Source organism: Triturus cristatus, chromosome 10 (genome assembly GCF_964204655.1).
Source record: "Triturus cristatus chromosome 10, aTriCri1.1, whole genome shotgun sequence".
Taxonomy (NCBI): domain Eukaryota; kingdom Metazoa; phylum Chordata; class Amphibia; order Caudata; family Salamandridae; genus Triturus; species Triturus cristatus.
This window is the reverse complement of record NC_140593.1, coordinates 1,063,638,063-1,063,649,713: the sequence shown is the minus strand read 5'-3', so window position 1 is coordinate 1,063,649,713 and position 11,651 is coordinate 1,063,638,063. Positions and strand designations below refer to the sequence as shown.

Here is an 11,651-nt window from a genome sequence, read left to right as displayed (position 1 = left end):
ACTTTGATACATCAGTACCACAGGTAGTATCCCAAGATGCATTGCGACATCAGAACATCCAGTCAAGCCACAGCCTCATAGGTGATTTTCCATTAGGCAGTGATACTCCCAGGCCTTGGCGAGATGACCTTGATTCCCAGGTTTGCTCTGATAAGAAAGAAAAAACGTTCTCCATTATCATTATCAGCGCTCAATACATCCTCTTCTGACTAAGCCTAACTACTAAAACAAAGACATTATTCTAGCTACCAAGGACGATTTTTCCACCTGCAACGGAAACGTGAGAGAGAACAAATCCAACACGCACGTGAAATTTGACTATTAAATCTAATGCGAGAGCTTTCAGGGAAAATGCATTTCAGGTCTTTAGAAATCGGCGATCATAAGAAATAACACACAGATCTTATGAAACTACATATAAATGCTGAGCATTTCTGTATCATCACGTTACATAAGCACATCAAATACATGAATAATTGGCAGCAGACTACACAATTTGTGCATGCTACTGTTTCCAGCTAAACACCTATGAATTTCAATGTTAACTTCTTCATGTTGGGGGCGTGGTCTCGCTGAGCAGCAAGATGGCGGCTCTCTGAGTGCCCTCTGGCAACCGAGATAAAATCATGCTAATATCCGATCTTTGGAGTCGCCAGTTGGTGCAGAAATCGACAGCACCATACTCCCTAAAGAACTGGGCATGAGCTGTGCTATCCTGAAAAGAAACAGAGGTGCCCATGCCAGCCTGCCAGGCTGGAGAAGTAGTGCGCTGTTGATCCTGGAGCAGAGGCACTGCACGTACTGGAGCTGCTAACTACGCATCTGGCACAGCGGGCTGAAACTGAGTGTGGACGGTCCTTGCGGTGGACCGTGGTGAATCCAGTGGAGCATGGGGTAGCCAATTGAGTGCAGCCGCTGAGGCCCGGAGGACACGCGGAGCAGCCTCCATTTTGAGATCATCGAGATGGCGTCACTGCCCAGCGGTCGCGCCTGCGGTGCACGAATCATCGTACTGGGCTTGGTTCACTGGGAGGCTTGTGAGCCGCGCTGTCCTAGATTCTTTCCGGGACACAGAGCATAGTGATCCTAGGGGCCATGAACTGGGAACAGATCGCTCAGGGCACGAGACGCCTCTGCTTTCCCCAGCTCATATACTCTTCTTGTGAACAGCGATATTTGCCCTGGGAGGTGGAGAGTTGCTCTGGGGAGCGCCCAGGCACACATCCGGATGTGCCAAACACTACTGACCGACAGCCATGGGCAAACGCGATGCTAAGCAGTCGTAATTAACCTTCGACAATAAGAGGCCCACAAGGCAAATGGAAATGGGGACTGAGGGCAAGGGCGACAACCCACCCACTGAAGCTGCAGATGATCAGGGACAAGACCTCCGCTCACTCTTGCCTGAGATGAGGTCTAGCCTGACGACCATTAATACCAAACTTGATCTGCTTACTTCACAACGGGACAAGGTTAAACAATGTGTGGACACGCATGACAAGCGGCTGGAACAGCTTTAGAGTCATAATTCTGCATGCCCACGACTTCCAGGTCGAGGCTAAGGAACAGTTGCTACAGATGGACAAAGTCTTGATGTTGATCAGAGCCAAGAATGATGACCTGGAGGCTCGATCCAGGCGGAACACCATACGTATAACGGGCATCCCGGAGACGACTGCCATCCTTAAAATGGAAGTACATGTAGAGGAGTTACTGTGAGAACTGTTCGGATCAGACCTGTCAGTGGTATTTATCATTGAGAGGGCGCACCGCACACTGGGCCCGAAGACGCAGGTGGGATCTACTCCCCGACTGATCCTGACCCGGCTATTGAACTACAGAGACCGAGACATTGTCCTCAGTCTGGCCAGGGAAAGAGGAATCATCAAGCACAAAGGTAACACTATATCGTTCCTCCATGACTTTACTTCCACGGTGCAAGCGGCCCACCGGGAGTTTGTTCCTGTCAAACGCATCCTCTCACAGGTGGAGATTCAGTACGCACTCCTTTACTCCTCTAAACTGAAGGTCACACTCGATGGCACTGCACATTTCTTCAAGGACGTGAAATCTGCAATGAAGTTCGCCAAACATGTAAGCGGGCAGAGGCGTACTGCGAAGCCTGCAAAGTCCCAGAACTCTGACGCACCCTTAGTGATAATGACTGAATGTATTACGGGTTGGTGGAAGGATCTTGCTTTCGTATGTTCGGACACTGTGACTCTATCGAACCCAGAATTGCAGATGACACAATCGTTCTGTATATAATATTTCAGGTTGAATGAGATGAGTTGCATGGTGTACGCTGGCAACCAGCATCAGCGTCGCTGGCTCCTCTTATTATTCTCGGCCACCCTGCCTTACGGCAGGGCTGTATGCCAGTAACTCCACGCCTCGAGGGAGAACTCCCAAGTTTAGCTGCCAAACTCAGTTCTGGGGCACATTTTTCAGTTTGTTTACTGGGGAGGGTAATGCACCTGTTAGGGCCGTGACTAACTACAGTCTCCTAACTTGGAACATCCGAGGACTAAATGACTCCAGGAAGGCCAGACTAGTCCACTCCTATCTAGGCAGACATCATGTTGACATATGTTTCTTGCAAGAGTCCTATTTAAATAGCTCATCCCACCTCAAGTTACATCATAAATGCTGGGAACATACTTTCTCCTCTATCTATTCGAACCACGCGAGAGGGGTTGCAATTTTAATCCGATGGGGGTTAGATTGGAAGACGATTGACTCACATCTTGATCCCGATGGAAGTTTTGTGATCCTAGGGGTCGTGCTGGGCAGCGTGAGGGTGACACTTGCAGCGGTGTATGGGCCAAATTTTGATTGGCCTGATTTATTTCAGGACATCTGGGCTAAAATCCAACTTATGAGATGTGACACTATAATGTGGGAAGGCGACTTTAATGCTGGACTGGATGACGCTCTTGATAGAAAGGGAACATTACGCACTTTGCACCCCAATTCCAGTGACACGCTGAATGCCATTCTTGCAGACAATAACCTGACGTTTGGAGACGGAGGCACACGGTTGTTGCTGAGGGCATGTGCATATCTGCGCTTCACGGAGCATGGTCCAGGCTGGACTACTGGCTGGTGTCTCCAGATGTTGCAGCCTGGACAACAGAAATCACACACCTCCCTAGAACGTTATCAGATCACACCCCCTGTCTCCTGAAGCTAGTCGTTCCTGTTGCACCTCAGAAAATGTACAGCTGGAGGCTCGCCCCAAACGCCCTACTTGACCCGGCTTTTCGTGAAGAAATACACAATGATATTGAAGAATACTTTGCAACTAACGTGGGGTCTGTATCTACACAAGCAACTCTGTGGGAAGCATTCAACGTAGTGATACTGGGAAATGAATTGCAAGGCACGCTGGGGTATTAAAGGCCTATAGAGGTACGCTGACCACCCTCAAAAAAACGCATCAAAGAGCTTGAATCTAAATATTATGCCACTGACGACCCAATGCTTCTTGCTTCCATTAAAGAATACATCACGGAATTTGAAGAAGAGGCGCAGCGCGAAGTTACATTCATGGGCAAATACATACAGGCTAGGCGCTATGGGGAGGGCGACATACCATGTAGAACGCTAGCCAACATGCTCAGAACGCCTCACACTTCCAAATACATATCTGTGATTAGAGGGGACGACCACACCTTTATTTGAGGTCCGTGCGAGATATTGAAGCAGTTCACCACATTCTACACCAATCTATACACAGCCACTCACCGGACAACTCCTGAGGAACTCCTACCCTTTTTGACTCCGTCAAGATGCTATGGTTGGGGAGGGCACACAGGGCCTATCTAGATGAACCATTCACATGGGACGATATATTGCAGGTGATCAACAGTCTGCCCCTAGGCAAAGTCCCCGAGTCTGACGGGTTAAAAACCGCATTTTATAAAGCCTACGCCTCTCTACTTGCGCCTCACCTCCATGCAGTGTTTGACGAAGCACAAAAAACTGGCACGCTTCCCCCATCTTGAGAGATGTGATTATTCAAACGTTGCTGAAACCTAGCCATGAAATAGACTCTTATAGGCCCCTATCTTTAATACATATAGATGCCAAGATCTATGCGAAACTGCTTGCGAATAGACTGCAACCACTGCTCCCCCTAATAGCAAGAACAGACCAGTCAGGATGTATCTCTGGCAGATCTACGGCCCATAATATTCGTACCTTTTTCACTGTACTGCATTATTTGAACCCAGACTCGAATGCGCTAGTGGCATTTTTAGACGCAGCTAAAGCATTTGATTAGCTGGAGTGGTCGTATCTGTTCGCCATTCTGGGGAGAATTGGTCTCAGTCCAGCATTCATGAAACCAAATAAGCTTGCTGTATACGGAGCCATCAGCTAGATTGGGCATGAACGGTATGCTTTCAACTCCCTTCCGTATTACCCGGGGAACCCGGCAGGGGTGCCCTCTCTCCCCTCTCCTCTTATCTATCGCGATGGAGCCGGTAGCGGCGAGGATCTGCCAACATCACGCAGCTAGAGGACTGGGATTTAGCACCAGAGGGCTCCTGATTTCGCTCTATGCGGATGACATGACATTATATATAACAGATCCGGAAGAAAATGTGGACCCCATCCTTAGAGAGCTTATAAAGTTTGGCGGCCTCTCCAGTATATTCACAAACTGGGCCAAGTCCACCCTAGTCCCCCTAACGGCTGCAACCAAACCCTTTGTCTTAGAATACCCGCTGAAATGGGTGGATGGCCCTTTGAAATACCTGATGTAACAGAGAAGGGTGGGGCTCTAATCAGTAAGGCTGAGCCAGTTAAGCAATAAACAACAAAATTGCCAGTACTGATGATTCTTTTTGAACAACGAATGCCCAAAGGTGCACAGAATCAAATCAAAGGCACCCGCGTTGGTTCTATATCAAAAAATGACTTTAATTTAATTTACATCAGAGCAAACACATCTTTTTTCATTGAAATGTGAATCTCATTTTCAATAATATATGCAAAAAAACATTTCTTCACACAAATGATTAATACAACAGAACAATTGACGACACATTCAAAAGACAGATTTCTTTGGTGACATTTAGACAAAAACTGAGACCACATACAACACAAAACATAAAATGACTGAACGTTCATACACAGAAGACAGTGCTTGACGAAGCAACACTATTAAAGCATCAAACAGTCTGAATGTTTAAACCAGTCATGTTTCTGCACAAAATAAATCAACAGAATTTTTCTCCTTAAATTTGGGCAGAAACCACAACATAAATATGTGACCACACTTGTTTGGAAAAAAGAGAAAGATACTGGTCGACGTGTTTCGAACCTCTCATCAATGAATTTGAGGTTCTCCTCAGGACCAAACACTACAACAAAAAACACAAGAAATATGATTTGATCTGAGCCCGACCAGTGTGTGCAACATTGCATGTACACCAGGTGCTTAAAAATGCTTACCTATTACTAAAGATCAGCCGATCTTGGTCATCGCTTGGGAAAAGGGTGTTTCTAATCCTGAATCAGCAGAAAAGACCAAAGGCAAAAAATTCAGATACAGTCAGAAGAATTCAAAAAAATCAAGTGAAATACTGTCAGAATGTGGAACATTGGGGCAGATTTATGACGACTGGCGCATCCCTGCATATCAGCAGGGATGCGCCAGTTATTATGCGCCACAGCTGCGCCACCATGGATGCGCCGCATTTATAATGCGGCGCACCATGGGGCAAAAACGGCACAGATGCGTGACGCATCTGTGCCGAAAAGTGGCGCATTGCTGGAGTTGCGTCGCAAGCGTGACGCAGCTCCAGCAATGATCAGGGGGGCCCTATCTGTACAATGCTGCGTCAATCCTTACGCCTGCTTCAAGCAGGCGCAGGGTTTTGACCCAGCATGGGCCTAAAAGTGACTGAGTGAAATCTTGTAGATTTCACTCAGCCACTTTTAGGAGGCGTTCCTGCGCCGGAACGCCCCCACCTGCCCTGGAACGCCTACATGTGGCGCAGGGCTTTACAACGTGACGCATCTGGGAGATGCGTCACGTTTGTAAATACCCCGCACCATGGCGCAGGATTTGCGCTGCTGCTGCGTCACAAAAGTGACGCAACGGCGGCGTAAATGAGGCGCAAGTGCAACATAAATCTGCCCCAATGTGTTTACATAGACTTACTTCTTGGCAGGCAGTCAATGTATCGTGAAGCTTTATCATGACGCAAGACTATCTAATTCAATGCAGTCTGTCAAGGGAGAACGCAGGAGTTAATATCGCCAGAGGCTTGTAGCAAGAAGATTTTCATTGGTTTGACCTGAGCAAGCACGTACCTTTTTGTATGCGTGATGGCTGTATTAGAGATGCTCACTGCTCACAGTGATTCATACAGGTTGTGGGCTCTGAAATAAAGACAATGATGGTATTTTGAATACCTCCATTAATTTGGTGGCAAGTATTGCAATGCGCTTTTTAGCGAAGAAAAAGTGTTCTGTGCCGTGATGATTTTCAAACAGTACAGCGTGCATGAAAGCAGCCGATGCACTCAGCGTTCAGAAGCGCATGGAGTGCTCCTGCGTTTGTCGCACAGCAAGGGTTACGAAATCTATTAAGTCCAATTACCTTATTGCACAAATTCCCCTGGAGGTGGCTTCTCTCTCCGGTCCATTCACGGTTTGAAGCAGCGTTCACTCGCTGTTTTTTTTTGGCTTACCAAGTCCTGGCAGTGTTGCCAGATTTTTAGACTCGTCCCAAGCCCAAAGCCACTCAAATATAAGCCCAAAATAAGCCCAACCAGACCAGTTTCAGCCCAAAAACCTGCCCAAACTCGCAAATGTTCACATAAAAGATAAGTCTATACAGAACATCTGATTCAGAGTGCTTTACTTATCATATAGCACTCATTCCTACTCTTACTATAAATGAACTTACTTCAATTTGTGCTTGCTTCTACATGCTGCGGCCAGGCCCCACGAGTCGACGGCCACAGCAGCACAGGGCTGCACCACCAGGCCAGGTCTGACAGTCTGAGACCCGAGAGAAAAGTGACACAGTGCATAGCTGCCAAGGTTTCAGATTGCTTATGTGTGATATTTTCATAATTTCAGTGTAATTATGAGTGACATTCAATGACTATGAGTGACACTTTCTCGCAAGCAAAAATCAAGCAACGAAGATGAGGGAAACATATATAACAAATTACAGCCATTTCAGCAACGAGAAACTCTACAAAGATCTTAAAACTATTGTAAAGCACCATAAATGGAAGGGCACTATTCAACATGAAAACAGACTGCATAGTTTCCACGTTTTAAGAGTGCTTAGGTGTGACATTTTCAAGGTTTCAGAGTAATTATGAATGACATTCAACTGTTAAATGTATGACACTAAGAGTGACACTTTTTTGCGAGCAAAATCAAGAAATTAAGTTCATATAAACAGATAAACATAAGAAATGACACTCATTTAAGCAAGGACAAGCTATGAAAAGAAAATGAAACTGAGGCAAATCACCTGATCCTTCTGACTCCTAGCACTTCTAATCGGTGTAACAAACCCTGGAAGTACCGGACCACACCTAAACTGCTCTAATATTCACTGAAAGTCCCTCACCCCACCTAACCTCCAGCTTGACAGGTACTCACTGAGGCTGGAGAACAGGACAGCTGGTCGGTCTCTTCGTTCTGCACATAGCTGCCGGTAAACTGCTAGGAATCAGGCCATACGCGCCGCCGATTTCGATGAAGAGAGCGGCAAGCGCGCGGCACTTTTTTAATAAAGCGCGCGGGGGACGGGCATCCAGTATTTCCAGGGCCGTCATTAGTAGAGCTTTCCCGCGCTACTAGATTACCGGCACGCTTACCCAAAGAGACTGTTTCCTGCTGCCTTCAGCAGAGGTCTAGCATGCTCCGCCTCCTCCTCCAATGATGTCTCAGCCACGCAGCGCGCTTTGCATTCATTGGCTGCTGACAATGCCACTGCTCACCACTGGTTGGCTTAGTTGCTTTAGTGTCGGCGCCACCCCAGCGACAAAATTGCGCACAACTGTTGGAAATAAGCCCAAAAAGTAGCCCCCCGCCAGCTATGTGTTTTTCCCGCATAATTGGGAAAAATGTCGCCCAATTGTGCGGGAAATAGCCCAATCTGGCAACATTGAGTCCTGGACAAAATGAAAAAGCATCCCGTTTAGACATTACTCAACATCCGTTTTGCAGTCTTGGACACTGGGGCATCTGGGAAGTGTAGTCTTTCTATTGTTACGATGTTTAAACAATATGATTGCCATATTTCCATGGATTGTCCTGGAAATAGCATCCTAGGAGTGGTATATCTCCCCAGTTTGCTCATGGTTTGGAGCAGCATTCAGTCGCTGTTTCTTTTCCGCTTAACACGGTATATCTAAACATCCGTTTTGCGGCATGTCATACAGGGGTATCTGGGAGATGTAGTCTTTTTTCGTCGCAATGTTTCAAACTATTTGGAATACAAACGTGTTTCTCACTCAAAACCTTTGTGATTGAATGTGATCGGCAGTGGTTCCAAATTGGCATCAAACGCCAAAATAAGGGATGATGTGCATGTCAATTTTAAATCAATTGCGAAGAGAGGATAAATGGTACCGCTTGGACATTAATTCCATTATATGACGTACACACCATGTACCATTGGTTTGGCAGGCACAATGTTGCCTGAATCTCATTGGTTTGGCAGTATATTGGTCTAACAGTGATGTAAGGTGTGGGAGGAAGAGCGGTTTCCGTTGATTTGGCGAAGATCATATGTTAAAAAATGATGTTTCAACTGGCTTCTGAGAAGCGGCCTCTTCTTGACAGTTTCAAAGCCTATACATTTTAGATAGTTCATTGAACCCATCTACTGCTGTGTTGAATTTGATTATCAGCAGCGCTTCGCGTTGTGTCAGCTTCAGATCTAAGTCGCCCCCACCCGCATCTTGTTCTACTTTAGAAATCACAGTCCACTTCAAGTCTTTTTCATCATGATTGTTAATTCTCCAATGGTTCACCAGCTGTTTGAAATACCTGGCATCTGGCTCAGTCGCAATGAACAAGAAATCTGGAATCTAAATTATGGTCGGACGTCTCTTGGTTGGAGGTGAAAATGAACACGTGGGCGAGGTTACCTCTAGCTGGAAGGATAGCCATTGCTAAAACGGTTATGTTACCCAAGTTCTTGTATTTATTTATAAACATTCCTATACCGCTCACACAGGCCTTTTTCAAAACTCTTCATTCTTTGTTAATATCGATGGAATGGGCAAGCGCGCGTTTCATGGGAATTGCTCACACTTCCCCTGATGTGGGTAGGGCTGGGGGCTCCTTGCCTTCTGCGCACAGGCCAATATTTGCATTACTGGTTACACCCCACCCCATTCCAGCCCCACGTGGCAGTTGAAATGGACATTGCGGCCCGACCCCGCTCCGAGTGGCTCTGTACAAGTCCTACCAGAGGCCTAGGAACGGGATAGATACAGTTGAGAAACTTCGATGGGTGTGGGACAGACTACGTGCCAGGGCCAGTCTGGAGATACTTATGCACCCTCGATCCCCCTTGCGCGCAACCCGATGATCCCTCTATGACGGACAGTGGAAAAGTGAAGCTAGCGAAATCCATGGGCCTGGAGACCTTTGCAGATCTCTACCCTGAAGATAACTTTCGCCCACCACCGGAAACTCGTAAACTACACGCAATGCTCTTCTTACTAGCTAAACATAGAGGGGCAGATTTATGTTTGACTTGCACCTCATTTACGCCGCCGTTGCGTCACTTTTGTGACGCAGCAGTGGCGCAAATCCTGCGCCATGGTGCGGGGTATTTACAACGTGACGCATCTGGGAGATGCGTCACGTTGTAAAGCCCTGCGCCACATGTGGGCGTTCCAAGGCAGGTGGGGGCGTTCCGGCGCAGGAACGCCTCCTAAAAGTGGCTGAGTGAAATCTACAAGATTTCACTCAGTCACTTTTGAGCCCATGCTGCGTCAAAACCCTGCGCCTGCTTGAAGCAGGCGTAAGGATTGACGCAGCATTGTGAAGATAGGGCCCCCCAGAGCATTGCTGGAGCTGCGTCACGCTTGCGACGCAACTCCAGCAATGCGTCACTTTTACGGCACAGATGCGTGATGCATCTGTGCCGTTTTTGCCCCTTGGTGCGCCGCATTATAAATGCGGCGCATCCAAGGTGGCGGAGCTGGGGCGCACAATAACTGGCGCATCCCTGCTGATATGCAGGGATGCGTCAGTTATTATAAATATGCCCCAGAGTGTCAATCCATTGGGGGGTGGGGAAAGAGGTCCGCCAGTGAAAGCACGGATTCAAGATGTCACCTTTAGCCATAACCAACTCTCCACTTTCTGGGAACTAATGCCCACAGCTTCAAGACCGAAAGATATATGGGGGCCCTTCCTTGACTGGCTGAAAACGCTACAGACTGATGGCACTGCCTCATCAGACTGCACTGACGAACATGGCCCAGAACCGTCAGAATCAGACTCCAGTTTAGTCCCGCAATGCATCCCCTGGTTGGGTACTTGTCCACTCCCTGAGGTGTCTCGATATGGGCAGGCTAATTGTGTAGTGCCACCTCATGATCTTAATATGAGCCAGCAACACTGTCAAGATATTCTAGTATGATAATATAAGATGTCATGATGTTCTCTGACTGTTTTGTTTTGTTGATAGCATATGCTTTTGTGAGACACTTTACATCTGAACAATTGAGATTATTCACTGTATGACGTATGTGTATTAATGAAAATGTTAATAAACGAATTTTTTTTTAAAACACAAAAAACTTCACGTTTATGTGAAAATATCCGTAATAGGCCACAATCCTCAGTATTACAGTTAACGTTCTACTGTCCTAGGTTAATACGACAAGAGAATACATGCGGGTGCGGACTACTCGTGATTATGATGCACCGCTACAAATGAAAGGTGAAATTTGCTCTACAACAGTCTACATGAAAGTGGATAGCGAAAAGGCCCAAGAACTGTTTCCTCTCTTTTTCTTTTTGCTTCTTCCTCCCCATCCTGCCTGTCTCTCTTTTTGTTAAAGTATGGCAATGAAAAAGCTGTGGTGCCCACAAATGAGTGCCGGTCACGGCCATCTACAACTATTTGCGCTAATTATGTCCTATGTGTCGATACACACACGGACCTGCCAACTTTCACAGTAATTTTACTCTGTGAGCGAGATGGGGGCCTTGAAGGGGCACAGTTTGGATTAGGGGGCAAGACTTTAAGCCAACCATGAGAGGGTGGGGGGTTTGAGCTTGCACTGGGATGAGCTGGAGTCCTGGGCTGCAAAACTTCCAGTCACCCATTTATGAGTTGGGCAGCCCGCCAAGTTTATACACTGATAAAGTAAAAATTTACTCCATTGGTGTAAACCTTCTCCCAATGGTCTGAGGGAGTAAATGCCATTAGAAGTAGAGGAGTTGTCCGAACGGCTAGGGCGGTCGACCTTGAATCAGGGGAACTGGGTTTGAGTCTCGACAATGACGCTCAACATCCCGTCATTCTGGGCAAATCACTTTGGGCCATATGTAGGTAATTTCTATCTACCGATTCCTAAATACCGAATTTTACCGATTCGGTATTTAAGAATCGGTATATAGAATGTGGAGAGGTGTGGCTCACTGGT

General features: G+C 46.9%; 1 long non-coding RNA gene across 1 annotated transcript in view; it reads right to left on the bottom strand.

The window, feature by feature from the left end:
• Positions 1-5,052: 5,052 nt before the first annotated feature.
• Positions 5,053-11,651, bottom strand: part of LOC146796567 (uncharacterized) — a 152,021-nt gene continuing 145,422 nt past the window's right edge. Inside the window, exons 3-5 of the long non-coding RNA XR_014969937.1 lie at positions 6,325-6,393; positions 5,461-5,517; positions 5,053-5,369 (exon numbers count right to left, since the gene is read on the bottom strand). This is a non-coding gene — a long non-coding RNA (uncharacterized LOC146796567). The remainder of the gene's footprint in view (positions 5,370-5,460; positions 5,518-6,324; positions 6,394-11,651) is intronic.